Raw genomic sequence first — 27,313 nt, 5'->3', positions numbered from 1 at the left:
GAACTGATTTTTCACCATACAGCATTTATTATTCTATTAAAAGCCGAAAGTCAAGCATAAAAACAGTTAAAATCCATGGAACAACTTAAAGTGACCAACTAGTAGCTGAATTTGGGATTAAGTCAAGACAGTTATTCTAACACTACGGTATGTGGGATGGAAAATTTGGATTTCTTTTCTTTTCTTTTTTTTTTTTTTTTAACTAGAGAAAACATTGTTTGCAATTATTAAAGTTTGTTATCATGCATGAGCATAATCTGAGTTTCTTTGGTCCTAAATGGAAACAAATTCCTCTGGGGCACAAATATATATTGAGCCAGAACATAGGCATTCTTTTAAGGACTTTGCATAATTTGTCCCAAACAACACAGCAAGAGAAGTACTATTACCATTTCTATTTTATAAAGAAGGCAACCTAGGTGCAGAGACTCTGACAACCTATCGCAGCATGGTGGAGCTGGAATAGGAACCCTGGTAGCCTGCCCTGAAGCCTCTCTGTTTTCTCCTTAGGAAACCCATTGTAGAATTAGCCTTCCTCCTACTCTATACCTTTTCTTACAATTTTCTGAGTAACATTTCCCTACAATGTTGTAAGTACTCTGAGGTCCAGACACCTAGCTCTTTCACCTCTTATTAGACCATAGTATCCAAAATACAGAGCTTTTCAAATAGTAAGTTTTAAAAACAATGGACAGATGAAAAAATAGGTAAATAAAAGAATGAGTGACGACTATAAGAAGCATTTATTTTCGGTTCATATGGAAGCTTTGTGTAAAAATAGACTCGGAGCCTGAAAAATATTAGATAGTTGTTGGTTGGCCAGTGGAGTCTCTGGCCACTTGTTCTACTTTCTTATATTTTGTGAAGTACACTGCCATTGCCTGGTGCACCTGTCATCACATCATGAATCTTTTTGGCTTCCTTTGCTGAATTAATTCTACATGTAGTAATGAGATTGCTATAGGGTAATTGTTTATAATATTTGGAAGCTTTGACACAACTAATAGTCTAATTGCAAAATAAATAAATAAACAAACAAAACAGGTATGTTTGGAATGTCTGCTAAGATGAACCATATTAAACGTATACTCTAAGAACAGCATATATACATCCTTTGCCTTTCTAACAAATTTTGCCATCTATGCATAAAAAAAAAAAGGGCAGTAAATGTCAATAGTATTTAAGCCAGTACATGACAATATTCATATCTAATCATCAAGTCAAATCACTAGTTTCTTATTTTCTCTTGTTTGTTCATTCATTTATTCATGGATCATTTTAAGCATGGAGGTGGAGCACAGCAGTTACAAGGCCAGATGTAGTTTATGAAAGTATGAGAGAGAAGTGAGTGGCACAGGTAACCATTATTTAGACTTTATTCAGCAGGTAATGGATTGCAATTTAAAGGTTTTTAAGCAGAGAAGTGGGACATTGAAATAAACACTTTAGCTCTCAGCTTCCCAGGACAGACTTTTTGGAAAGAGTGTGAAAGTGAAAGAGAAAATTACTGATGCAAATACGATGTACATGCATTATAAAGTTTTTAAAAGGTTTCTTTCTTCCCTGAAATGAGGTGCCTAATTTTCCAACAATTGTCAATAATTTTAGGCTCAGCAGTGCCTTCCAGGGTAGACATGCAGCATATAGCATTGCAGCCTTGTGGAGGCCAAAGGACAATGATTTATCATTTATAGATCCAAGAGGTAAATAGAGGTTATAATCAATCTGTACCTTTCAGCACAACCCAAGACATTAGAATTTATCCCCAAAGGGAATATGCTGTAGGATGATGGCTGCTGTTTAAACAATTATGAGGTACAATTCCATCTAGAAATAAAAGAAGTTGCAAAAATTATGGAGAGTAACTGTAAGAATGAATATATTTCAACTAATATAGCATGTATGTATTTATGTGTGTACATATACAGAGCGTGCCCAAAAATGTATACACATTTTAACGAAGGAAAACTGTATTAAAATTTTAATACTCAATATATACCAATAACAAAAGATGAATACAAGTCATGTTTGACTTCTGCAATTACAAGAGGTGCTCAACGTGGTTACCATCAGTGTCCAGACACTTTTATGGCAAACGACTGCTTGAGCAACATTGACCAGTGTCCACTTGTATACATTTTTTTGGCACACCTGTTCATGTATTGTAAAATAACACATGGAGGAATTGATTTTATTTGCCTAAAAAATAACATAATTGCATAATCAATGATACATTTGTATGACATTCACAAATGTCCTCAATTTTGGTATTCTCTTCTATTATAGTTATGCATATAGTCACAGATATACATTGAGAATATTGACAGAAAAAAACATCCATCTTATTATTTTTGTCATTTTCATTCACCACCTCCCATGTCTGAGGACATACCACAAATTCAATTTTTTCAAAAATCCTGTTTTGATCTTGTTTCACTGTTGAATGATTTCATTGTTTAATATTTCACACTACATGGTTCCTGTTTCTTTTAAGTAATCTTTTTTTGACTCTTCTTTTTTTCTTTTACTTCTCTAATTTCCCCCTCCCCTTTAAAAAGTCTTCGGGGATTAAAACAAATAAAATAAAATAAGGCACAGTAATCATATACTAGAGCAGACGGGTTCGAATGAATCGGAGAGGTTACTCAATATGAAGGAGACCCCGAAGTAGAAGCATGCAAACAGTATCTCATTAAGTATCCCACTGCCTGGGGAGTAGTAGTGTCTCTGAAGGATCTGAGAGAAATGATGGTAGCTGGTCAGTGGGCATCAATACAGTGCTTTGCAAGTCAGACAGGGGTGTAGACTAAATATGTAAGAAAGTAATGAACCCAGGACAGCAATCTCTCTTGGCAGTCATCATGAAGAAGTGTTATCAAATGAGATCAAACCAGAAGCTTTGATCACCACAATTCTGGTTTTGAGTGGGTCCATTCCTGATTTCTGCTTTAGAGCTGCCTCTAAGAAAGCAAATTAGGGAACAGCTATAAGATCCTTTAGGATAGGACATCTCCAACTTTACTGCGAATGTCAGATTACCTGGAGATCTTGTTAAAATGTGCATTCGGATTCACGATATGTGGAGTAGGTCCTGAGATTCTGAATATCTACAACAACGATTTGCCAGGGAAAAGCCACTGGACGAAATTTTGAGTAACAAGACTCTTACAAGATGAATTTTCTTTTCAAGGATTTAGTAAACCATGGATAAATATACTAAAGCTCTGATCATTAAACTGTTTCTTAAAATTCTAAAAAAAAAAAAAAAAAATTATAAATCTATTTAAATATTTATTTGTCTTCAGTTTGTCCAAGAGGAAGCAGAATTAATATTTATTGATAACAATCTATAGGAACTGTAAACACATTGTTTTATATAATATATACAATAACACTAAAAAGGTTTACTTATTTTACTGGTAAAGGAACTGGATATTCAGTGGTTAAGATTCTGACACCAGACAAGGCACTTTCCATGAGGAGATATTTACTAGTCCCTTTAAATCATACTACTTTGGTGACACACTAAAATGTCCACCAATAACCAGATTCCAGTGAGCGTCTTCGTGGTAGATGAAAGGCTGGTTGAGGATTTCAGGGAAAGGAATGTCTTTAAACTACTTCAAAATGAGGCCAAATTTAGAATTAGACTGTTAGGTAGGACTATATTTCAGATGCATATTCAAACTCCATTAAATGCTTCCTTATATGGGAGGAGTTGAGTTTGCTGGCGAATACGATATTGTCATGAAAAGTATGTTTGGAGAGGTAAATCCTTAATTATTCATGTTATATGTCACAAAGTCCTTCCTCCTCTAAACATAGGATAAAGGAGTAAATGCTAAGAATACAAGGTGAATTTTATGATTTCCTCATTTTGTGTCACAATCACAACCATGTTAAAGTCATCAGGCCATTTTTCAATTCCTCAGATGCACCTAACTCCTTCCGGCCTCAAGACTTTGTTTATTGTTCTCTCTCCTGAAAAGTTCTCCACATCTCCTTATATATTCCCACTCTCCATAGCTTAAATATTTTTTCTTATCTATCAGAAATTAGCTATTTCACTTTTTCAAGGAATTCATCCCTGGTTCTCTATACTAAATGACGTCACAAAGATGCCCTGTACTTTATTTTTGTAGCTTTTTCACAGTTATAATTAGGGTCTTGAATCCTTGAGAAATTTACTAAAATTATCCAAAATATTAATAAAAATATTCACTTAAGTCTGAGATTTCTTTAAATATCCTCCTTTAATATGAAAATAGCCCTCAAAATGGATTGCAAACTAGTAGTAGCCCATGGTCCAGAGGCAGCAATGGATGTGTTAGGCTCACATAGTGTTAAAAAAAATGTAATGAAATACCAATATGTAAATAACTGAAGACTTTAAATAAAAATAATAATTTCTTCTCCTGAAATTCAGAACACCTGACATACCTATAACCCACTTTCCTGAATGACAATAATCAAGTAGAAATATGTGGCTTTGTACAATTTTAGATAGATCATTTATAAAATATGTCTCTTACTCACTACTACTCCTGGCTGGTTATATATCTGACTTTCTTCTCCCATTTACACAGCTTCCATGTCTCTTACAGGCATTTGAAAAGCCAACTCAGACTGGGAGGTTTACCTCTGAAATCATTATCTACCAGTAACCCTCCAGACCAGTGCTTATCAAACTTTAATGTACATATGAATCCTGAGGAATTTCATTAAAATGCAGATTGTGATTCATGGTGGTGTTCTTAGAGTCGGGATTTCCTTCTTTTTTCCTTCCTTCCTTCCTTCCTTCCTTCTTTCTTTCCTTCCTTCCTTCCTTCTTTCCTTTGTCTCAGCCGTACAAAATAACATAGTGATTAAACATTCATATACCTCACAAAGTGATAACCACAATAAGTCTATTACCCATCTGACACTATATATAGTTATTACAATATTATTGATTAGTTTCCCCATGCTGTACTTTATATCCCCGTGACTATTTTTTTTTTTAAAGTTACTGTTGACATTCAATATTATTTTATATTAGTTTCAGGTATATAGCATAGTGGTTAGACATTTACATAATTTATGAAGTGATCCCCCCAATAAGTTTAGTACCCACCTGACACTATACATAGCTTTTACAGTATTATTAACTATATTCCCCATACTGTATTTTACATCCCCATGACTATTTTATAAATATTAATTTGTACTTCTTAATCCCTTCAACTTTCTCACCCAGTCCCCCAAACTCCCTCCCATCTAGTAACCATCAATTTGTTCTGTGTAGCTATGAGTTTGTTTCTATTTTGTTTGTCTGTTTATTTTGTTCTTTATATTCCACATATAAGTGACATCATAAGGCATTTGTCTTTCTCAGTCTGACTTATTGCACTTAGCATTATATCCTCTACGTCCACTCATGTTGTTGCAAATGGTAAGATTTCATTCTTTTTTATGGTACAGTAATACTCCATTGTGTAAATGCACCACCTCTTCTTTATCCAATTATCTATTGATGGGCATTTCAGTTGTTTCCATATCTTGGCTATTGTAAATAGTGCTGCAGTAAATATAGGGGTGCATATATCTAATAAGCTCCCAGGTGATGCCAAAGCTGTTGAAAAGTGGGCCACAAATTAAGTAGGAAGACAGAACTACAAGTACCTAGGTGAAAAAGAGGTCATGTGGAATTGCTAAAAGAATAGGCTAATCCTGGTAATAGCCAAAATAATGAAGTTCAATCCTGGTGTCCTGACTCTGGGAGATAGACTTGAACACTGCTATGCATTAAGGTGCATTGAGCTATGTGAATGGAACCTTGAAAGTAAGAGATACCAAAAGGAAGGATTGACCATAGGTACTGATGGAAGACTCAGGGTAGTTAACAGGAGTGCAATCTGTCTTCACAGTAGATTGGTGGCACTAAGAGTTCTGAATCTTTTAAGAAAACTCTAGAATCCATTGATAGGTCATAGAACATGGTAAATTGTGTCCTAACTTGCAAAATTGGATTTAATTGATAAATGGAGAAGGCAAATAAGTGTATTTTCTTTATTTTTCTGACTAATCATTTTATAATATAGAGAGCATATAAAGCATAATTATTAGTTTTATGTTTCTTATATAATTATTTAAAAAATAATCTCAAGTCTGGTTAGCAGCAGTATAGTTTAGCTCCTATATGTTTAGGAACTTTTGAAAGGATGGCAACATTTTTGGTGGTTGCTCTTACATCCTGTCATAGAATGGAGTGCGGGAGCGGTGGGAGGGCGATGGGGATGAGGGCAGGGTTTTGGTGGTAAGATGTGGTATGTGTACTATAGCTGGAAAGAGTTCAACCGATCAATCTTGTGAAAACACAGTGATTCACAGGATCATACACTTTTCTCAGTATCTCACCTCATTTGTTTGTTGTCTAAACTGATTTACATGAGAAACAATTGAGTAATGATAATAGCAAAAGATGGAGGTAGATGGAAAAAGGACAGTGGAAAATAAGGAAGAACAGCGGATTTTGGAATAAAGAAGAAATGGCTGATTTTAGGTTGGGGAAAAATAGTAAGGAGAGATTATGGGGAGGATAATCTGTCACGATCAGTAAAATATGTAGAGATGTATAAAATTATTAATTGTGATTTGGGGAATAATCACTGCTTCTAACTTTGCTCTTCCGAGGACGTTACTAGACATAACCTAGTTTTCGAACAGCTTTTTCTTTATAGTATAACGATGGCTATATAAAACTTATAGGGGTTTTTGGCCACCGCCACACCGCCGTCGCTCTCTAATGCCAGCGCCGCGTCTAGGTCTCAGAGTTCCAGCTGAAAGAGAAGGGGGCTAAGCAAGGAGTTCTCTATAACATGGCCGGTACAAAGCAGACTGCTTTCAAATCTGCCAGTAGTAAAGCCCCAAAGAAGCAACTATCTACAAAACCTGCTCCCAAGAGTGCGCCCTCTACTGGAGGGGTGAAGAAACCTCATCGTTACATACCTGGTACCAATGGCACTCCGTGAAATTAGACACTGTCAGAAGTCCACTGAACTTCTGATTCGCAGGCTTCCCTTCCAGCGTCTGGGGTGAGAAATTGCTCAGGACTTCAAAACAGACCTGTGCTTCCGGAGTACAGTTATCAGGAGTTGCTTTGCAGGAGGCAAGCGAGGCCTATCTGGTTGACCTTTTTGAAGACACCACCAACATGTGAGTTATCCAAGGCCAAACGAGTAACAATTATGCCAAAAGACAATCAGCCAGCATGCTGTATATGAAGAGAACGTGCTTTTAAAAATCCACTGTAATGGGAAGCATTTCATTCTTTAAAAAAAACTTTTTTTCTCTTCCTGTTTTTGGTAGTTCTGAACATTAGTTATTTTTTTTCCCCCATGGGGTCAAAAGGTATACGATTTCAAGTGGAAAAATAGGGGTCAGAAATCAGGTATTGGCAGTTTTTCATTTTCATTTATATATGAATTTTTAATGTAAATGCAGGCACATAAAGCATTAATGCATGTCAAAATGTTTTAATGAACAAGTTTCAGCAGTTCAACTTTATAACAATTATAAATAAACCTGTTAATTTTTTCTAGACAATGTCAGCAATTGAATTTTCTTAAAACAAGTAAATTTCTTATTGATGGCAACTAAATGGTATTTGTAGCATTTTTACCATACAGTAGATTTCATCCATTCACTATACTTTTCTGAGTTGTTCTACAAGTGCGTTTTTAATGTTGTCCGTCTTCTGTGCTGTTCCTATAAGTTTGCTATTAAAATACACTAAACTATTAAAAAATTGTAAATTGAAAAACTTAAAGAAGGGTTAGTCAATGTAACATAATTTTATTGATTTTACATATGAAATATATTTCTGATATATTTTAAATGCAAAATACATTTATTATTTAGTCACTGATTAAGGTTAATATTTTTTTCCCCATAGATCTGGCAGGTTTATGTAATAGCAAATTTTTTACATGCAACCTAAGATATTATGTTAACATTTAAAAAAGTGAAGTTATTCTTAAAACTGAAGATCCTTAATGCTGGGATATTCAAGCTATGTTTACGATCACATGTGATTTCCTGAGTTTGTAGTCCTGACATTGACATATCTGATCTCAAATCCACATCACAGAATTTAGGAATTGGTGTTCAATTTGCTATATTTAGTAGAATTGAATGTTTTATTTCACACTGGAAATGTCTATGGATAACAAAATAATTATAAAAGTAGTTCATAAATGCCCTAAATAATATAGAAAACCTGTAGAATATGACCTATTTTTTAAATACGAGGAGATGAAGACAAAAAAAAAGTGAATTTGCTTTATAAATTCCAGACAAATCAAATATTAAGTCTTATTGATAGAGAAACATGAGTCTTTGAGATACGTGAATATAGACAATCACACTCACGTTCACACAGTGTTTGGATAAGACACAGCCAAAAAGTAGAATAATATCCGTAGTGCATTATTACATTTTTATTCAAAGTGTCTTCCTTTATAAAATTAGGAGCAGAGATCATAGAGATATTTACAGGAAATTTTTCTCAATAATTACTAGAATATCTAACTGGCTATTTCCTACTTTACCCACATTGACTCATCCCTATTCATTTTCTCTGTCACCTCTGCCTTCTTCATTTCTTCTCCTAAGTTCATTTGAAGACTTCTCTCTAGGCCTTGCCCTGTGTAGAAGCCAGTCTTGGCAAAGAAAAACAGTACAGCCTCAGTCTCTCACTGCATAGAACTTAGAACTCAGCTATTTATAACTTATTCCTCAAGATGAAAATAGATACTGATACATAGTAAGTGATCAATAAATATTGGTTGAAATAATAAATTAATAAACAAATGAATTGTTTCCCAGCATCATTTTGTTTTTGAGTTTACTTTGCTGCCAATTAGATCTGGAGTCTTCCGATACCCTTGGAACTGCCTTCCAGTCTCCTATCTTGCTCCCAAATCAGAGTTTTCCATCTTATCTGCCTTGGCTGAAGCCTGGAACTCACAGTCAGACCCATCAATGTCTTGCTCTCCCAACTCAAGATATCAATTGCAGAATCAACCTCTTTAATCTTCTAGGTTTTGTACTTCCTTTTTTGCCTTCACCATGAGTCATCAGCAAAAGCATGAACAGTGTATCCTCAAGTTTTCTTCCAACCTTGGTAAGGATATGTTAATTTATCCTGGTCTATATTTAACTCTGCACTCTGATCTCAGGTCTTATTAACAAGCCTGGGACCAAGGCAGAGTGGGAAAAATAAGTTACATCAGGAAATATCCACAGATTTCAAAACCATCAATATCTACATTTGAAGACTAAGTATGTGAACACATAATCTGTGTTTCTTTTAACTTAATTGACTGACTAATTTTATTTCAAATAATCCATAGTGAGAGAAACTGCTGGGAAAGTGTGAAGAACTTTGCCTGAAGTGAATGGAGGAGAATTTGAGAGGGTCAGAGGTAATTAAATCATTAACCAAGTTTTAAGACTCTCATGGAGAGAAATTGTAGTCCCGGCTTCCTTTTTATGGAGAAAGTTAACCATGACATCAGTAAAATATCTGAATGGAAGTTACTAACAGCTCCTTGCCTGGCTCTAATTTCATGACAGTTTGTTTCCTAAGTTTCTGTTAAGCACTAGATTTGTGTGGAAGTGCATATGGAGGATTGGGCTTTGTGGTTATGTAAATGAAATTTGGAAATAAAAAAATCATAAAGAAAATGGAAAAAGGCAAAACCGATTTTACAATTTGTGGAGAAATACATTAAAATTAAATGCATTAACTCCTCTTGAATTTTTTATTAAATATTTGTAAGTGCAGGGAACCTTTATGAAGTATGAGATGCATGTGAAAATCTATGAAAAGTGTATGTTTTTTTGTTATTTCTTTTAGTCTTGTGCTGCTTCTGTAATATTCAAGCTCTTTGGGATGGTTTTACTGAATCTCTCCCACAAAAGACAGGCCAAGTTTCCCATCATTGCCATTTATTCAATGATCATTTATTTTCCAGCTTGTCTACCCTCTCTATTTCAATGTTATCATTGTTGAGTAATTTGTCCTAAGGCAACAATCTATCATTCACCAAAGACAACTCAACCCTCTCAGACCTTTGTAGGAAATGGCTGTAGCACTGTAGAATGTAATTTGCAAAATTACATCCTGGGATCCTGAAATCTTTCATTCACTTCGCATGATAAGTCATTTTTCTGGAAGTGGTTATGTCACCATTGCATTGTGGAAAAGGGCCAAGGGCAGATCCTTTTAGCTAGTTGAGGTCACTTGGCAAGCCTGATGACAGTTCCTGGCCATGGTGAGATTCATCCTGGTAACCAAGTAAATCTTCATTTGGCACAACAAAGACATTGAGCCCTGTAGGCTAGTATGTATTAAAATAGTCTAATTATCTATACAGAGTTCTACAATAAGACAGCACTTATTATTTTATTTTACTATCTGAATAAACTACCCTATTATGACCATATAAATATCAAATGGATGATTCATTAAATTATTTACTCCCCAAATGAAATTTATAGAGTATCTTCTGTAGTGCTGCATTAAATACAAAGGGAGAACGTTAATGAATTAGTGTGAGATAGATATCATGTCTGTCAAGAGTCATTTTAAAAATGTGGGGAGATATTTAGCAAGAAATAAAAAATAATATCTATGAAACTATTTGGTTATAGGTCTGGGAATATACATGTTCCATAATTTTAATTTTTAAAGTTAGTTTCAGTTGTACAAGACAACATAATGGTTAGACATTTGCACCCCTCACAAAGTGATAAGCCCAACAAGTCTACTACCCATCTGACACCGTACATAGCTATTATAATACCATTGACTATATTCCCTATGCTGTACTTTACATCCCGTGATATATGTTATATATATATATATATATATATATATATATATATAGTATGTAATACATATATTTGACATTTAATATTATATATTTTATATTAGTTTCAGGTGTACAGCACAGTGGTTAAGCATTTGTATAATTTATGAAGTGATCCCCCCAGAAATCCAGTACCATCTGACACCCTACATAGTCTTTACAACATCATTAACTACATTTCCCATACTGTATTTCACATCGCTGTGACTATTTTGGGACTACAAATTTGTACTTTCTATCCCCTTCACCATTCTCATCCACCCTCAACTCCCCTGCCATCTAGCAACCATCAGGTTGTTCTCTGTATCTATGAGTCTATTTCTGTTTTATTTGTTCATTTATTGTTTAGATTCCACATGTAAGTGAAATCATATGATATTTGTCTTTCCCAGTCTGGCTTATGTTACTTAGTATAATATCCTCTAGATCCATCTATGTCATTGCAAATGGTAAGATTTCATTCTTTTTTATGGCAGAGTAATACTCCATTGTATAAATGTACCACATCTTCTTTATCCAGTCATCTATTGATGGGCATCAGTTATTTCCATATTTTGGCTATTGTGAATAGTGCTGCAGGAAACACAGAGGTGCACATATTTTTTTTGAATTAGTGTTTTGGGTTTCTTTGGATAAATACTCAGAAGTAGAATTGCTATGTCATAAGGTATTTCTATTTTTATTTTTTGGGGGAAATTCCACAGTGTTTTTCATAGTGGTTGCATCAATTTGCAATCCCACCAACAGTACACTAGGGTTTCCTTTTTCCTACACCTTTGCCAGTGCTTGTTTCTTGATCTTTTTGATAATAGCCATTTTGAAAGGAGTGAGGTGGTATCTCATTGTGGTTTTCATTTACATTTCTCTGATGATGAGTGACGTTGAGTATTTTTTCATATTTCTATTCACTATTTGTGTATCCTCTTTGGAGAAAAGTCTATTCAGGTTCTCTGCCCATTTTTGAATAGGATTATTTGTTTTTTTGGTGTTGAGTTGTATGAGTTTTTTTATATACATATAAATTTTGTATATTAACCCATTATCAGATGTATCATTGGCAAATATCTTCTCCCATTTATCATGATGTCATTTTGTTTGATTGATGGTTTCCTTTGCTGTGAAAAAAACTTTTTAGTTTGATGTAGTCCCATTTTTAAATTTTTTCTTTTGTTTCCCTTGCCTGAGGAGATAGATCAGTAAAAATATTACTAAGGATAATGTCTTAGAGTTTACTTCCTATATTTTCTTCTAGGAGTTCTGTGGTTTCAGGTCTTACATTCAAGTCTTTAATCCGTTTTGAGTTTATTATTGTGTATGGCATGAGAAAGTGGTTAAGTTTCATTTTTTTTGCATGTATCTGTCCAGTTTTCCCAGCACCATTTAGTGAATAGACTGTCTTTACCCCAGTGTAAAATTTTGCCATAGATTAAATAACCATATAAACATGGATTTATCTCTGGGCTCTCTATTCTGTTCCATTGATCTACATGTTATTTTTATGCCAATACCATGCCATTTGGATTACTAGAGCCTTGTAGTATAATTTGATATCAAGTAGTGTGATACCTTCAGCTTTGTTCTTATTTTTCAGGATTGCTGTGGCTATTCTTTTATGGTTCCATATAAATTATAGGGTTATTTATTTTAGTTCTGTGAAAAATGCTATTGGTGTTTTGATATGGATTGCATTGAAACTATATATTGCTCTCAATAATATGGACATCTTATGTATATTAATTCTTCCTATCCATGAGCCTGGTATATGTTTCTGTTTATTTGTTCCTTCTTTATTTTCTCTCATAAATGTCTTATAATTTTCTGAGTACAGGTCTTTTACTTCCTTGGTTAAATTTATTCCTAAGTTTTTTTTGATACAATTGTAAATGGGATTCTTTTATTAATTTATCTTTCTTATAGTTTGTTATTGGTGTATAAAATGCAACCAATATCTGGATATTAGTTTTGTATTCTACTACTTTACTAAATTGATTTACCAGTTCTAATTGTTTTTTGGTAGAATCTTTTGGGTTCTCTATATACAGTATCATGTTACCTGCAAATAATGACAGTCTTACACCTTCCTTTCCTATTTGGATGCCTTTTATTTCTTTTTCTTGTCTGATTGCTGTGGCTAGGACTTCCAGATCTTTGTGGAATAAAACTGATGAAAGTGGGCATCATTGTCTTGTTCCTGATCTTGAGGATGATGCTCTTAGCTTTTCCCTATTGAATAGCTGTGGGTTGTCATATATGGCCTTTATTATGTCGAAACAGTTTCCCTTATTCCCACTTTGCTGAGTTTATATCATAAATGGATGCTGGATTTTGACAAATGCTTGTTCTGCATTTATTGATTTGACCATATAATTTTTTTTATTTTTCATTTTGTTTATGTGATGTATCACATTAATTGATTTAATTGATTAATTGATTGGCCTATAGTTTTCTTTTCTTTTCTTTCTTTCTTTTTTTTGTCTTTTTTTTTTTTTTTTTTTTTTTTTTTTGTCATGTCTTTGTCTGGTTTTGGAATCAGGGTAATTGTGGTCTCATAAAATGAGCTTGGGAGCCTGCCTCCCTTTGTGTTCTATAATTTATTGTAATTTTGCTGTGGTCCTGAGATGCAGTAGGTATAGCATTTACCTAATCCACCATCTTAGACCTGCACCATGGTCCATAATTTAAAAATACATGCTTAATGAGGCTTCTGGAATAATCAAATTATCAAATGGGAGATGGTGGAGAAGACATACTGGGACAGAAATTGACATTTGCAAGGCCTGTAAGCCAGTTATACCAGTTGAGTTGAGGAGAGAGAGAGAGAGAGAAAGAGAGAGAGAGAGAGAGAGAGAGAGAGAGAGAGAGAGAGAGAGACATTAAATAGTACACAAATGTCAAAAATATCTTCAAATTTTTATTTTAGAGTTATACAAGATTCCCTAAAAGTTCATGATATAGCTATTGAGGGTCTCCCTCTACAGTTATAAATAATTTACCTGGTTTCAAGTCCCCTCTTTGCCGTATTCTAGCCCTACATACTTGAAAATTCACCTAATATTTCTGGTTATTCTATGGGGTACATACACATATGTAAATATATTTTTTTCATTTACTAGTTGATAAACAGACTGCAAAATGCTTATATTCTTAAACTTTTATTTAGAACTAAATTTTAGTGTTGGGCATGCCAAAAAATAAAATCAAAGAATCACTTTCTAAAGAAATTGTCAATTATCCACAACGAAAGAAGTAGGTGATAAGGTTTTGATGTAGTACCTGACAGGATGGTAGTGAAAATCTAGGAGATGTTCAGACCAGAATAGTTGTGCTGTATGATGGGTATTCCCATGGGCAGTTTCATGGAGTATGCAGGATTTGAGCATCAGTGCATAGTACGATTTATTTCATGGGATTCTTGAACAGGAATCAGAACCGGTTATTTTTGCAATACTCAAACCTGTGCATCAGAGTACAAGTGTGTTGGTCTGTGATAAAAGCCTCTGGATAAAAGTCTCTTCCTTTTCCAGATTTACTAGCTGATTCTTCTTATTGCTTGGACATCCTGATGATAGAGATTTGCATGTTAAGGTGTAAAGTGGGACCAAGAATTTTCCGGGAGCAGCCACCTGGTACCAAGTTGTAAAAATGTCTTGAATGATGGTAACTTAAAAGACCTAATGATCCAGGCTAAATGGAAGATAAACCTAAGCAGAGTGCAGAACCATTCCAAAGAAATGTTGGCTTTGAAGGAAGTTCATTTTTCATGCCACATGGGTCCTCTCTGAAGATGATTAAAAAAAAAAAAAAAAAAAAAAGCAAACTGAGGACATTTTGTTCTCCCCATGCAGCTCATAGTAAAATATGACAATACCAGTGCTCACACTGGAATTTCCATTAGTACTGGAGAATCTATATCCATATGGCTTGGGAATGTCCCTCAGCCAATAATTCTTAGAAGAAAATTATAAGTGCACTAAGGGGCATTGTTAGCAATGATATTCTCTTAACCTTACAGCAATGTATTTCAGTTTATGGAACTTATTCCGGCATTTACAGACCTTTGGGGAAAGTACTGAATGTGGGTTTAATCACCATGGTTAGATAAGTGAATGCCCAGGGTGATAAAATTGTTTTTAAAAGCACACTCCTTCTCTCAATTTCAACAGGTGTTGGAAAAGTGGATTTGTATGGAATATTCATGCCCTCATATAAATATATGTATCTAGTGAAGAAAATGAAAGGTGTTCCTATAAAAATTCATTACCAATACGGGTACATTAAGACAACCAAATTGTTGGTTGCTAGCATAAAATCAATTGTGCTTTGTTAGAGAAAGTTAAATCCACAAAACAATTGTGGAGACATTCGCAGGACTGTAGGCACTGATGGCTAGAACAGCTTGAGCCAATGCATTTTTATGAGACAGATATGATTCATTCATTTGCAGGTAACTAAAATTCTCTTCCCTCCTTATGAAGCAGTTGCTCTAGCAACACAGGTGCCCACATGAGTCATCATGTGTATTGCTTTGTCTTTACCTCTGCATTGATCTTCTCTCTAATATGAGAGGTTTACAAAAGAGAGAGAGAGAGATTAAAAAAAAAAAAAAATGCTTTGGTGGTATTCATCAAGAAAAGACCCTACCTAGGAAATGAGAGTTTTTGAATGTTTTCCCCCCACCAATGTGCATTTATTTAATAGTGTTGTAATGCAGTGTCAAGTGTGTATCTTGCTTCTTTCCCTACTTCTTCAATACAGGTGTCCCCTCCATCTGAAAGTGTTCCTATGAAACCTTTTGTGAGCCTAAATGGTGTAAAGCAAAGAAGCAATTACCATTTATATGGAAAGAAAAAAATGAGTATATCCAGACCCCCCAAAGTAACCTACCAAATATACTTAATTGTGTCCAGTTTTATTCTAAGTGTAATACTTTTCTGGTACCTTAGGACACACCTTGCTAACGGATTTACAAAATAAGGCGTGATAAAGCACAGACGCACATAGACACAGTTCAAAACTCTTGATGCTGAGTGTAGTGTCCAGGGAAGGAGCTTGGCGGCGCCACTCTGGCGGTTTGAATTGCGCACTGCCTCCAGTGATGGCTTTCTATAAAGTGAATGCCGAACAAACTTTTGCTTGCTGTCTTTTTTTGTAAAATTGAAAATTTGTTTCGGTTAGCGAAAACAGGTACTAATGTAAGTCTTCTGTAAAAGTGAAGTGGCGTACTGCAAACTCTCAAAAAGTGGAGGATATCTGTACTTAGTTTAAGCGGTTCCTCAGTAAAGTTTCCCAGACACCATGTTCACTCAGATCTCTAGTGCGCCTGAAATTGTGTAACAATTCACATATGGACCATTCCTTTGGCTGCCTTGTCCTTTGGTTACTGTTTTTGCATGATAATACTGAATACTTAGGGCTGTGATAGAAATAAGCACGGTGTGTGATATGAACACAAAGGAGGAAAATGGGACGCAGTAGACTCCAAAGTTGCTCCGTGGCCTGGAAGAATTCTCCTCAGAGGAAACAAGCCATTACTGTAAGTGAGCACTGCTCATTTACATAAGCTAAAGGTCGTTTTTATCATTTTCCTTACCAGCTGACAGAAATTATACCTAAAGTGTAGGCATATATGTCTACATAATTTCAGGAGAGGTTTCTGCTAGAAAAATATTATGGGGCCATGATATTACCTATACTTGTTACATATATTGACTGAATTGACTGGCTAATTAATGCCTGTACATATATTATACAGAACCTACACTTGACAAACACATACGTGGATGAGTACCATTTTTAGCACAGCTCTATGTCCCTTACAGTGATTTCACTTATACGTGGACTCTAAAAAGCAAAATAAATGAACAAACAAAACAGAAACAAAGTCATATATACGGAGAACAAATTAATAGTTACCAAAAGGGACAGAGGTGGAAGAGGAAAGGTGAAAAAAGGGAAAAGGATTAAGACGTACGAATTTCCAATTATAATAGTCTCAGGGATGTAAAACAACTTTTTTTTTTAAAAGGGCTTTGTGGTTAAACAGCACCATGGAAACTCCTGACTCTGCCTCTTGCTGGATGTATGACTATGGGGGAGAATTTCCTCATCTTTAGTATGAAGAACATAAAAATAATCACTATTTGTTTGTTAGTGTAAGGATTGAATGGGAGAAAATATAGTATGTGTGACATAGATTAGCTACTGAAACTTAATAAAAGTAAAGTAGTATGATGGCTGTACTTGTATTTCAGGACTGCATCTGTTTTCTCGGCCTCCCCTCCTTTCCTTCCCTCATTTTCCTTTTACAGCTGTTCTTTGAGTACCTTCTTGGATCAGGTGCTTTTGTAAATACCTGGGAGTGTTTGTGATGTAGACAGAACAGTTCTCTGCTTCCCTCTAAACTCTCTCACCGGAACCATATTTATTCATTTAATTGTTGTTTGTTGAAGCTTGAATTTACATCTTTAAAAGTTTTTAAGTTTGCTTACAATAGGACACATTGTAACTAAGATGACTTAACTTTAAATATTAAGTTAAAATATTATATGGAGGAAATTGGGTATAAATATGCTAAATATTTTGGCTAATCGAATTACTGTAATTAAACATAAATTCAATTGTGCAGTCATTTCAGCCTGGGCATAAGGGGGTTTGTGATAGGTGAGGAGTCTGATGAATATTTTCAAAGTTTGGCTAGATCTGACTCCTGGCCCTGAAGGATAAAAGTTGCCTTCAACAAGTGGGATCAGGGGAAGTTGATCTATAAATCTATGTCCCTAAGTGTTTTCTGTTGGGGGATATCTATCATATAAGCATGGTAGAATTTCATTAAATATAACTAAGTGAGGCTACATGTTTTGCAAAACATTTGTCCAGTTTGCTACTGTTTCTGTGTTTCCTTATGACACACTCAACTATAAATTGCAATTTGATGTATCACCCACTAAGTGACCAAACTGAATGCATAATGCAATATTTGGAGCTGAAGAATAATTTTTGGATAGCTAGTGTATCAACAAACAAATTCTGTCCATTTGTTTGGTATTTTACAGTTTACAAAGTGCTTTGGAATATATTATCACTTTTAGAAACACAGCTGAAATATATTAGAAACAGCTCTGGGTTTGAAGTCGGATGATTTGCATTCATCTCTACCCACTGCAGCCTTATAACTGCTGCATCTATTTCTGTAACTTCCTCTTCCTGACTCAACCCTCCCAGAATGATTCTGCAGATAAGCATCTACAACTTAGCAAAATGTTTTAAGTTTTAATTCTTTTATAACTTAAAAAAAAAAAAAATTTCTACAAGGGAATGTTGGGGTAGACCATTACGGAAAGGAAAACAATTTAGTTCTTAACCAACCATAACAGATAAAAAATATGTCTTATTTCCCTGAATTTCTTTTCAGACAGTGGTGTGGAATCTCTTCATCTCCTAACCTTTTTCAGTCATCTCCCCTCTGTACTGCTGTCTCCACTCCGCAGGCAAGGGGAGAACTTCCATAGAGCTCTGTGCTCATTGTTAAAAACAATCAATTAATCAACTCTGGTCTTTCAGATAACATTGATCACTTCTTTTTGTATAACTTCTTTGTCTTATTTTATTAAAATTTCTATCCAGTTCTGTTATATTACCAGAGATAACATTCTCTCTTCCTCCATTGAGTTAGAAAAGGAAAACCAGATAGCAATAAAGGGGAGATGATGTGCCCCAGTAGGCAGAAGAGACCTTGGAGGGAGAACCAATGTCATTTCAATGTTGTTTTGTTGTTCATTTTTGTTTGCTTAGTTTATATAGAAGAACATTGTTCTATACATCTCGTCTTCTTCTTACTTTGGTTCTTCAGTACCTTTTAGAAGATGTAGCCATACTGTCCTGTGTCTGTCAGCCTTGTTTCTTTTTTATTGCTTTACAAAATTCCATTTCACGTATTCATGAATCCTATTTTCTATTCTACAGGTGACAGGCATCTAGATTGCCTCCAATTCCTTGCAACGTTACATCCACTATTCTTTCCTTGTGAATTATATGAACATTTCTTCTGGAAACACATCCAAGACTGGAACTGCTCTCTCATGGGGTATACATCATCCTCATATCACAAAGTGTCACCAGATATTACTATGATCAGCAGTACACAAGTATTCCCCTTGCTCCAAATTCTTGGCAACAATTGGTTTTATTAAGTGGTCTGTTTGTCTCTAGTGGATATATAGTAGTATCTCATGATCACTTTAACTCACATTTATCTAGTGATAAATGAAGTTGAACATTTTATATTTCTCATGCCCAGGACTATTTTTTTAAGACTATTTTTTAAACCAGTTTTTAGTTTACGATAAAATTGAGGCAAACATACAGAAATTTCCAAAGTATTCCCTCTCCTCAGACATGCACAGCTTCCTGCATTATCAATGTCCATCACCAGAGTTGTGCATTTGTTACCATGGATGAAACTACACCTATAGATCATATCAGCTGAAGTCCATAGTTTACATTATGATTTATTTTTGGCTTTGTACAATCTATGGATTTGGACAAATGTATAATGGCATATAGCCATCATTATAGTATCATACAGAGCCTTTTCCCTGCCCTAAACATCCTCTGTCTTCTGCCAATTCATCTTTCCCTCCCCTCCTCCACCCCTGGAAACCACGGATCCTTTCACTGTCTCCACAGTTTTGCATTTTCCAGAATGTCATATAGTTGGAATCATACAGTATGTAGTCTTTTCAGATTGGCTCCTTTCACTTGGTAGTATGCATATAAATTTCATCCATGTCTTCCCAAGGCTTGATTCCTCATTTATTTTTAGTGCTGAATAATATTCCATTGTCTGAATGTACCACAGTTGACTTACTCGTCAGCTATTGAAGGATATGATTGTTGCTTCCAAATTTTGACAATTATGAATAAAGCTGAATTTTACACTTTGGTGTATGATTCATTTTGAGTTACTTTTGGGGAAGGGTATAAGATCTGCATCTTGATCCCCCCCATTTTGTTTTTGTTTTTGCATGTGGATATCCAGCTCCATTCGTTCAAAAGACTATCTTTGTTCCATTATATTTTATTCCTTTGTCAAAGATCAATCAACTATATTGATGGGGATATATTTCTAGGATCTCTATTCTGTTCCACTGCTCTATTTTTCCATTTATTTTCCAATACTAAATTGTTTTGATTATTGTAGCTTTATAGCAAGTCTTAAAGTTGAGTGGCCTCAATCCTCCAACTTCGCTCTTGTCCTTCAATATAGTGCTGGATACTCTGGGTCTTTTGCCTCTTCATTTAAAATTTAAAAGCAGTTGCCAATATCCACAAATAATTTGCTTGGCTATTGACTGTGATTTGATTGAATCTATGGATCAAACTGAGACAAACTGACTTCTTGATCATATTGAATTTCCCTATCCATGAATATGGAATATCTCTCCATTTATTTATTTTTTCTTTGATTTTGTTCATCAGAGTTTTGTAGTTTTCCTCAAATAGATCTTGTACACATTTTGTTAGATTTATACCTAAATATTTCATTTTGGTGGGAGTACTAAGGTGAATAGCATTGTGTTTTTAATTTCAAATTCCACTTGTTCATTATTGGTATATAGGAATACAATTAAGTTTTATATATTAATATCATATTCTGCATTTTTCTATAATTGCTAATTAATTCTGGGAGGTCTTTTGTAATTTTTTTTTAGATTTGTTTTATATAGACAATCATGTCATCTGTGAACAAAGACAGTTTTATGTCTTCTTTCCCAATATGTATACCTTTTACTCTGGGATTACTTTTTAATTAAGGTGACTAATGCTGTAAGGGCTGTTTATTTTCCCTTCTGTGGATTTCCTATTCATACTCTTCATCTCTTTTGTTGGATGTTTTGTCTTTCTTTTTTGTTTATTTTAGGAGTTTATTATAAATTCTAATATTAATTTTTTGTTGGATTTACACATTGCAAATCTCTTCTTCTAGTCTGTCAATAGTCTGTAATTATGTTTGTCATTTGTTAAAAAAGAAGCATTAACTTTGTATGCGTCTTTATGCAGACATTTTTAACAAAATTGTAGATGATATTTTCAAAATAAGTTTGGCAAAAAAAATTGTAAAAACATGCTCTGTATTCTGGATCCAGGAATACGTAAATACTCTAAATACTGAGAGCATAGAATTAAGATACTATTTTAAAGGGGTGAACAGACTGGATTTGTTTGTTTTGATGGTTGATTGCTTGATTTGTTATTTGTTCATCCATTGTATAATCTATTGTATTATTTTTCTATTTGTCTAGTGATTGCTATAGTTTCTAAATCTTTATTAACTATGCTATGAATAATCTACAAAATAAAATTCATAAAATAATTTTTATAAAATAGAGACAGCTGAAAATTAATCTGTAATATAAAAATAAATTTGTAAAATCATGAGACATGAGACATGAAGTAATAATGTAAGCCAAAGTCATCTTATTTTTAAATAAACAATTTCCTCATAGACTATAACTGACTAAATTATTTTTAGAAGACAGAAAAAGAGTTAAAGAGTTTTAAGTTTTATCCTTGAAATTTTCTTTCCAGTGGTCAGTAACCAAATTTATCCCTTTGGACTTTCTAATCATATATTATTTTTCCAATTCAACAATTTCCAAAATCTTTGAAAAACTGAATTTAACACTTCCTTTGATGATTCCATGGCATATAAGGCTGTACCAAAATTTTAAAAGTCTTTCCACCCTGTGATATTTCCTCCAAGGCAGAAGTTCTGAAGAGGAAAACATTCATCTCAAGAACTAATAGGGTCTTATGCACATGATGCCAAAATAATAAGTTGATTTCAGCAATCTTGGTTAAAAGTCTATCAATCTGGATTTTAGTGTAATATTAAACCCAGGAAAATATTAATAATAAATATCTAGATGGTAAGATCTACAGGGAAACATGAAAGTTCCATCAATTATTTGAAAAACTCAGAATTTGTTCTGAATTGCCTCAGAGGAAAGGACAAGAAGCAGAGAGCCAAATTTTAGCTTCATTTAAGAAATAATATTTTAAAGCACAAATTGTTCAACAATAAAATAGACTGACTCAAAAGACAGGGAGTCTGTTATAAAAGTCTAACTGACCCTGGAAAAGAGAAAAAGAAAATGGTGACTGGAAATAAATGAAGCCAAATATTTGGTAATTTTCTTTTTCAAAAAGCAGCTCTTATGTTGGAAAGGTCAAGAGGTAGGAGGAATTAGGTTTTATTTAAAAACTTGTATGTCATTATCTCCATTTTCTGTACCTCTCTCCATCCTACTTCAAAATATGAAGATATTAAGTGTTCCAGCTCTATCTTCCCTTGTCCTACTCTCAGTAAATTCTATACTCATAAAATAATCTGGAATTAAATATATAAATAAAGTTCTTTAAAAATATTTGCATTTTAACTAAGATGGGAATTTCACATGAAATTAAGATAATATAATGTTGAACTTTCTGGCATTGTCTTCTGGCATTGTCTACTGTGATTAAAACTATTAGAGAAGCTCAGATGCCGAGAAGTAAAGCTTAGTTAATGCTAATAATAGAAGTACTGTTCTAATTTAATGGATTGATCCATAGTAAAATTGCATTCATCTTTGTGAGTGCATGTGAGCATGCTCCTTCCCTAAAACATGCATACACACACACACACACACACACACACAGACACACACACACACTCACACCTCATTCTCACAGAGAAAATCTGTTCTTCATGTCTAACATATAACTACCAAGAAACCAAAAGTAATATCTGGGCCAGAGTTCCCTGCTTAACCTCTACATTTCATGGGTTCTTCAGCAATCAGTATATACCGTACATAATCAAAATCTCTTAAGTAGAAAGGCTTGACTCATGTCGAACTCTCGCTGTAGCTAAATTTAAGATCTGTTATTCATTCTCAAATATTGTCGTTTCTGGAAAGCTTTATATATAATCATTTGTTTCTTCTGGCTTTTTGGTGACTTACCATGTAATGTGATTTTGTTTAAAAAAATCTAGTATCAAACAGTGGTATAGAAAATTTCATTTATGTGAATAATTTTGAGTCTTCCTTATCTAATTCTATTTTCCTGTGTTAAATATTGACAATATACTTTTTCTTAATGGAACTCAGAAGGTCATCTTGGAAAAATAAGGGACCAAATTGAGCAGGAGGGAGAACTAATGTGAACTTGAAGAATAGGGGTTGAGTAAAGTAGCTTTTAAATACTTAAAATATACCATTTGGAATGTTAAAAGTTGATGGAAAAATCAAGGTCCAATTCAGGAACACCCTTATAAAACACAGCACAGTTTTGTTAACTAGAACCAAATACATGGGAAAGAACTTGGGTGTAGAGGAGAGCTTCTCCACAGCACTGGGATATGGAATGGGAGGAAACAGAAAAAAGGATCTGGATTTCTAAGGCACACAGGCATAAATGATCAGGTGGTAAGATTTCGCCTTATCATGGGATATTCAGGAGTGACCTCTTGGAGACATTTCATAAAGTGCTCAGTGCAGCTGCCCAGTAGGATTCTCTAATCAAATACTATCCCACTGTGGGCTAATAATCATCCCTGGTTTCTGGAGTGGAATATTATTCTGCAGGTGCCCGTGTACTCATTAGACAGGAGCAAGATGGATCCAAGCCAAGGAAAGAATTAATGTTCTCTTTGTGCTACTTTACAAAGCCATTTTTTCACAATCTTTACAAACCCATTTTCTTCACCAGTGTATTATTATAAAGCATAGTTTTGCTCCATGTAAGGAGAGTAACTATAGCTTTAATTGATCTGTTAATTCATAACATTTACAATCAACTTCATGTAATTTCATATGGAAAAAAAAAACTTAAGCTTTGTTAGTTAGCCTTCCTGTGTATTCACTAGGTGTATCAACTGAAAAGAAGAAAATTTCTGCTGGCCAACACTGCTTCCCTTCCTTTGGCCCAGGGAAGTTCAAACTACTCAATGGCTAAGAATCATTCGATTTTTATTTAGATGAAACACAGATTTCATCCTTTTATTTTTAATTCTCAAGACTATAAAGAATTTTGCCATTGTTATACTTTCTTACTTTTTTAAGCATTGTCTAAATTACCATTTACTCAACATGAGTTATGCTGAAGAGTCTATAATCTTCAATTTTTCAAGATATATTAATCAATATAACATGTTTGGGGAGGAACATTGTGAGACTAAAGTTGCAAAGTCTAGTTAAGATAATATGTTAGAAATGGACAACAAGAAGGGACAAAACTGAAACATTATGGATAGACTTTATTTTTCAAAAAAATAAAAATGGCTTCTTTTTTTAACTTCCTTGGTGGCCATGACTTTGACTCCAAAACTTAGTCACTTATAAACATAATTTTGCCGGCCTATTGTCACTCTCTGTTCCTAAATTACACGAGCCATTATTCCCTACTGGGGATAGTTGGACCTGTAAAGGAATGAGGAATAGCTGAATCCAAATAATTTTCTTTGCATTTATTGTTAGTTCTGTTGCCAGGAGATGGCTTAAAGAGCAGGAATCATTGTGGTTCTCATGTCTACTCATGATGCTCTTTGTCCCTTCACTCTGAATTAATAATTTAGTCACCTTAACATCTCCTTCTTGCTCGTCTCTCCACATGCCAGCAAGTTGTATTTTTTGTTTTCCTATACTATCCCTCATATATGTGTCTCTCTTTGTCCCTACACTAAGTAATACAAATTATAATAATGCACTCAGGTTAATAAATAACAGCTATTGAATACTTGTTAAGTGTCAGGCACCTTGTGAAGTAATTCACATGCCTTCTCTCAATGAATGGTCACAGTAACACTGGTATCATCCCCATTTTATCAGTAAGGAAAATGAGGCTCAGAATAGTTAAACGCATTATTCAAAACCACAGAGCAAGAAAGTAGATTAGGATGTGAATCAAGAAAAGTCTGAGCGTCTGAGCACTGCTCTACACCTCCTCTTTCCAGGTCATACCTTGTGCAGATATGTTCTAGTATACATTTCCCTCAACACTGCTGCATGATGTCATCTTCTTAATAAGCATCTCTAACCATATCACTGTCCTTAAGGATTGTTCCCACTTACTAAAGGGAGTAGAGTAGTGATTTAGAAGATGGGCTCTGGCAGTTGTCTGGGTTTGAAACTGTTCAAGTACATAAAATCCTCTAATGTCCTCTTTGTTGGACTTTACACCCTTGAAGAGTAAGACTGAGACGGGACATGGCAATCAACATGTACTGGGTCAGGGATTACGTTTACTTTGAGATCTCCTCCAGCAACCCATACCTTTTAAGCATACTATTTTTGCTTCACGTTACAAGTTGCAGTCTTGTTGAGTTTTATCTGAAGACTCATCGTTTTGGTATTAAATTCAACATCAATGATTTAGTGTCAGCAAACACTGTCATGTTAAAGGAATACTATTAACTTATACTGTGTGTTTTTTTGATTCATGTGTTTGTTGAATAAGGCCTGCAAGTGTAAATAACTTATTTCTAGTTTTAGGTTTATGTGCTTGAATAATATTATAATAAAATTTTAAAATCAGAAACAAAAAAAGTAGTGTGCTTTTATAGATGACAAGATATTTCCAGCATGCTTATAATGCTTGCCGACAAGCTGCTAAAGAAATTGAGGAAGAAACAACAACTGAGGCCAACTTGTCTGCTAGGGAGCTTTTTTTGTCACAGCAATATGCATCTCTGCCTGCAACACATATCAGGGGAAAATGCAGTGTTGCCCTTCCAAATGAGACAGACAGTATTGTCAGATCTTGATAAAGAGGATACCTCTTTCTACTCATTGATTTATGATCTCTCAGTGAAAGCACTACGAGCTGACAAAGGTGATATCAAAGTGGAACCTAGATATCAAGCAGACATTCCAGAAATGCTCTTAAAAGGAGAATTAGTTGAGAAGGAATAGTCAAAATTGGAAGTTAAAATTTGGGACCCAAACAGCCCACTTACAGATTGACAGATTGACCAGTTTTTAGTTGTAACATGCTTTTGGGACATTCCCTTGAGCAACTGATTGCAGCAGTTCTGTAAGGCAGCCTGGTTTGCATGTGAGGGCAGCTGCAGCTTCTGGAGACATCACCTTGTTTCATGTTCTGGATACATTGTATAGGCACAGCTATGATTTGAGCGTTGCAATTAGTGTCTTAATGCCACTCAGAGAACCTGTTTTATGCAGAGATGAAATGGAAAATGGTCAGCCTCTGAAGCTAGTTTATTTGAAGAGGCACTAGAAAAATATGGTCGACTTCAAAGATATATGTCAAGATTTTCTCCGTTGGAAATCATCGATTAGCTCCACTAAATATTATTACATATGGAAAACTATTAACAGATATGCTCAGCAGAAACATCTAAAAGCAACTCAAGCTGAGAGTAAACTGAAGCAAGTGTATGCATATCCCAATTCACAAACCAAATCCCAACCATAGCCTCCAGCAATGGCAAACCTGGAGCTATGAATGCAGCCATGGAGACCACATACCAGCCACAGGGTCCCTTCTTAGGGCAAGCCTGTGAGAGCTGCTATGCTACATAATCTCATCAATGGTATGCTTAGGGCCCACCTAATATGCAGTGTAGATTATGTACAACCTGTTGGTTCTATTGGAAAAAACATGGAGGCCTGAAAATGCCCACCCAGTCAGAAGAAAAGTTATCTCCCATTCCAAGTACAAAGGACCCCAGTGTTAGAAGCTACACGTCTCTCTAGGCCAGGCAGGGGATGCCAGTTTTAAACACTGGGAGCCCAAGGTCTGCATGAAGACCCACCAACCTTTCTTCCCTCATACTATATATTTCACAAAATCTGCCTGTCAGGTCTGCAAAAATACCCTCCAGCTGGAGCAGTGAAATGGCTTTTTGTTCTTATTAATCACACTAGCATTAGGACAGATTATAAGATGCTTTTAAATTCTGAAACTTACGTCTTGTGCTTCTAACCATTCTCTCTCTCTCTCTCTCTCTCTCTCTCTCTCTCTCTCTCTCTTTGTTTTGTTTTGGTTTGCAATAAACATAAGTTCTGTGTAAAAAAAACAAAACAAAACAAAACAAAAAACAGTGAGACTGAGTCTTATTGAGTCACATATCAGCCACAAGTACCTGGTTCCTAGTCTCACACATTGTAGTCACTCTCCAAATATTTATAGGAATGAGCTTAACTGAACAAAGATGAAACCTTCTAAAAAGATAATTTTGATTACATAAAATAAGCTAATGTTGCCACTTTTTTGAAATACTGATGGCATGAGATAGAATCAAGCTATTTGTTAATTGGTGTCAGAGAAGAATACAAATAACAAATATGCAATGATGTAGTAAAATCATCACAAGCACATAAAGAAAGGTTGATCTC

At 34.7% G+C, this 27,313-nt stretch overlaps 2 pseudogenes; both read left to right on the top strand.

Annotated features, from left to right (window-relative positions):
* Positions 1-6,857: 6,857 nt before the first annotated feature.
* LOC148758914 (histone H3.3-like) lies at positions 6,858-7,292 on the top strand (annotated as a pseudogene).
* An 84-nt stretch (positions 7,293-7,376) lies between these two features.
* LOC109457256 (metastasis-associated protein MTA3-like) lies at positions 7,377-26,811 on the top strand (annotated as a pseudogene).
* The last annotated feature ends 502 nt before the right edge of the window (positions 26,812-27,313 follow it).

This window comes from Rhinolophus sinicus, chromosome 2 (genome assembly GCF_057876585.1).
Source record: "Rhinolophus sinicus isolate RSI-liver-muscle chromosome 2, RSI-T2T, whole genome shotgun sequence".
NCBI lineage: Eukaryota > Metazoa > Chordata > Mammalia > Chiroptera > Rhinolophidae > Rhinolophus > Rhinolophus sinicus.
This window is presented reverse-complemented; position numbering and strand designations above follow the sequence as displayed.